Raw genomic sequence first — 4,568 nt, forward strand, 5'->3', positions numbered from 1 at the left:
TAATGTGATTGGTTCAAAATTTTGAAGTTTGTTACTTTCTTGATAAGAAAGGTTCAATCTTTAAATTCTAGAATCTTATCTTGTAGTTTCTTGTCAGTTAAGTCATTTTTAAAAATTAAATCTTTTTCAAAATATCTTTTTCTTAAAACTTTTATCTTATCTTTTTATCTTATCCTTCTCAAAATTTTATCTTTTTCAAAATTTGAATTCAAAATATCTTATCTAACTTCTTATCTTCTTATCTTTTTAAATTTTGATTTCAAATCTTTTTCAATCAACTAACTAACTTTTTGTTTGTTTCTTATCTTTTTCAAAACCACCTAACTACTTTTCCCCCTCTAATTTTCGAAAATACCTCTTTCTTTTTCAAAAATTCTTTTTAATTAATTAATAATTTCAATTTTAATTACAATTTATCTCTAATTTTCAAAAATCACTAACCTCTTTTTAAAATTATTTTCGAAATTCTCTTTCTCTTTTCTTCTTCTATTTAATTATTTGTTTACTAACACTTCTCTTCACCTCTCTTCATCTAAAAATCCGAATTCTTCTTCATTCTTCTACTCCCTTCTTTTTCTACTAACATAAAGGAATCTCTATACTGTGACATAGAGGATTCCTCTTTCTTTTCTTGTTTTCTTCTCTTTCATATGAGCAGGAACAGGGATAAAGGCACTCTTGTTGAAATTGATCCAGAACCTGAAAGGACTTTGAAGAGAAAATTAAGAGAAGCTAAATTACAACAATCCAGAAACAACCTTTCAGAAATTTTCGAACAAGAGAAGGAGATGGCAGCCGAAAATAATAATAATGCAAGGAGAATGCTTGGTGACTTCACAAAGCCAACGTCCAAGTTTGATGGAAGAAGCATCTCCATTCCTGCCATTGGAGCCAACAACTTTGAGCTGAAACCTCAGCTAGTTGCCTTAATGCAACAAAACTGTAAGTTTTATGGACTTCCATCTGAAGATCCTTATCAGTTTTTAACTGAGTTCTTGCAGATCTGTGAGACTGTAAAGACGAATGGAGTTGATCCTGAAGTCTACAGACTCATGCTTTTCCCTTTTGCTGTAAGAGACAGAGCTAGAATATGGTTGGATTCACAACCCAAGGATAGCCTGGACTCATGGGATAAGCTGGTCACTGCCTTCTTGGATAAATTCTTTCCTCCTCAAAAGCTGAGCAAGCTGAGAGTGGATGTTCAAACCTTCAAACAAAAAGATGGTGAATCCCTCTATGAAGCTTGGAAAAGATACAAGCAGCTGACCAAAAGATGTCCATCTGACATGTTTTCAGAATGGACCATATTAGATATATTCTATTATGGTCTCTCTGAATTTTCGAAAATGTCATTGGACCATTCTGCAGGTGGATCTATTCACCTGAAGAAAACGCCTGAAGAGGCTCAAGAACTCATTGACATGGTTGCAAACAATCAGTTCATGTACACTTCTGAGAGGAATTCCGTGAATAATGGGATACCTCAGAAGAAAGGAGTTCTTGAAATTGATGCTCTGAATGCCATATTGGCTCAGAACAAGGTGTTGACTCAACAAGTCAACATGATCTCTCAAAATCTGAATGGATGGCAACATGCATCCAACAGTACTAGAGAGGCAGCTTCTGAAGAAGCTTATGATCCTGAGAACCCTGCCATGGCAGAGGTTAATTACATGGGTGAACCTTATGGAAACACCTATAACCCATCATGGAGAAATCATCCAAATTTCTCATGGAAGGATCAACAAAAGCCTCAACAAGGCTTTAACAATGGTGGACGTAATAGGCTAGGCAATAGCAAGCCATATCCATCATCTTCTCAGCAACAGACAGAGAATTCTGAACAAAACACCTCTAATTTAGCCAATGTAGTCTCTGATCTGTCAAAGGCCACTTTCAGTTTCATGAGTGAAACAAGATCCTCCATTAGAAATCTGGAGGCACAAGTGAGCCAGCTGAGTAAGAAAGTCATTGAAACTCCTCCCAGTATTCTCCCAAGCAATACAGAAGAGAATCCAAAAGGAGAGTGCAAGGCCATTGACATAGTCAATATGGCCGAATGCACAAGGGAGGAGGAGGACGAAAATCCTAGTAAGAAAGACCTCCTGGGACGTCCCTCAAGCAAGAAGGAGTTTCCTATTAAGGATCCAAAGGAATCTGAGGCTCATATAGAGACCATAGAGATTCCATTAAATCTCCTCCTGCCATTCATGAGCTCTGAAGACTATTCATCCTCTGAAGAGGATGAAGATGTGACTGGAGAGCAAGTTGCTCAATATTTAGGAGCTATCATGAAGCTGAATGCCAAGTTATTTGGTAATGAGACTTGGGAAAGTGAACCTCCCTTGCTCATCAATGAACTGGATACTTGGATTCAGAAAATTCTACCTCAAAAGAAACAAGATCCTGGCAAGTTCTTAATACCTTGTACCATAGGCACCATGATCTTTGAAAAAGCTCTGTGTGATCTGGGGTCAGGGATAAATCTTATGCCACTCTCTGTAATGGAAAAGCTGGGGATCATTGAGGTACAGCCTGCCTTGTTCTCATTACAACTGGCAGACAAGTCATTGAGACAAGCTTATGGAATAGTAGAGGACGTGTTAGTAAAGGTTGAAGGCCTTTACATCCCTGCTGATTTCATAATCTTAGACACTAGGAAGGAAGAGGATGATTGCATCATCCTTGGAAGACCTTTCCTGGCCACAGCAGGAGCTATGATAGATGTCAACAAAGGTGAATTAGTCCTTCAATTGAATGGGGACTACCTTGTGTTTAAGGCACATGGCCATCCCTCTGTGACAAAAGAGAGTAAGCATGAAGAGCTTCTCTCAGTTCAGAGTCAAGAAGAGCCCACACAGTCAAACTCTAAGTTTGGTGTTGTGAGGCCACAACCAAACTCTAAGTTTGGTGTTAAGACCCCATATCCAAACTCTAAGTTTGGTGTTGGCAACTATACAACATTGACCTGATCACCTTGTGGCTCCATGAGAGCCACTGTCAAGCTATTGACATTAAAGAAGTGCTTGTTGGGAGGCAACCCAATTTTATTTATCTAATTTTTATTTTATTCTATATTATTGTTATTTTGTGTTTTATTAGGTACATGATCATGAGGAGTCACGAAAAAATCATAAAAATTAAAAACAGAATCAAAAACAGCAGAAGAAAAAATTTTTACCTTGGAGGACGTACAGGCTGGCGTTCAACGCCAGTAAGATGCATCTGGGCGGCGTTCAATGCTAGAACAGAGCATCATTCTGGCGCTGAACGCCAGAAACAAGCAACATCCTGGTGCTGAACACCAGGAATGTGCCCAGAGAGGAAAAACTGGCGCTGAACGCCAGTAACAAGCATGAAACTGGCGTTCAACGCCACAAATATGCTTTACATGGGCGTTGAACGCCCAGAATGTGCACCACACGACGTTTAAACACCAGAATGGTGTGGAAAGGCATTTTACATGCCTATTTGGTGCAGGGATGGAATTCCTTGACACCTCAGGATCTGTGGACCCCACAGGATCACCTCAGGATCTGTGAACCTCACAGGATCCCCATCTACTTCGCCCTCTCTCTCTCTCCATTCATGGTCATCCCTTCTGTTTTTCATTCACCACCTACATTTACCCACTCTTCCCCATACACCCCACCTACCTTTACAATTCAACTTCTCTTTCCCACCCAATCCCACCCATATAGCCGAATCCATCTCCCCTCACTCTCCTCCATTTTCTTCTTCTTCTTCTTCTTCTCTTCTTACTCCTCTTGCTCGAGGGCGAGCAATATTTTAAGTTTGGTGTGGTAAAAGTATAGCTTTTTTGCTTTTCCATTACCATTAATGGCACCTAAGGCCAGAGAAACCTCAAAGGGAAGACAAAAGCTTCCACCTCTGAGTCATGGGAGATGGAAAGACTCATATAAAGCCGTCATAGCTCAGTGGTAGAACATATGGCTGCAAATCAAGAGATCCCTGAGATACCTCAGGAGATAAATTGTCTTCCACACAAATATTGGAAGCAACTAAGGGTAGAAACACCAAAATTACTAGGAATCATTCAACAGAAGCAAGGAAGAGACATAGAGGAGCTCAAAGAGCACCATTGGACCTTCAAGAAGGCGCCACCCTCACTCAGGTGGATTCATTCCTTGTTCTTATTTCTTTCTGCTTTTCGGTTTTTAATGTTGTGTTTATTTATGTTTTGTGTCTTTATTTCATGATCATTAGTATGTAGTAACTATGTCTTAAAGCTATGAATAAATTCCATTAATCCTTCACCTCTCTTAAAAGAAAAATGTTTTAATTCAAAAGAACAAGAAGTACATGAATTTCGAATTATCCTTGAATTTAATTTAATTATATTGATGTGGTGACAATACTTTTTATTTTCTGAATGAATGATTGAACAATGCATAATTTTGATCTTGTTGTTCATGAATGTTAAAATTGTTGGCTCTTGAAAGAATGATGAACAAAGAGAAATGTTATTGATGATCTGAAAAATCATGAAATTGATTCTTGAAGCAAGAAAAAGCAGTGAAAAAAAATGGCGAAAAAAAATTTAGAAA

This window comes from Arachis stenosperma, chromosome 1, assembly GCF_014773155.1.
Source record: "Arachis stenosperma cultivar V10309 chromosome 1, arast.V10309.gnm1.PFL2, whole genome shotgun sequence".
Taxonomy (NCBI): domain Eukaryota; kingdom Viridiplantae; phylum Streptophyta; class Magnoliopsida; order Fabales; family Fabaceae; genus Arachis; species Arachis stenosperma.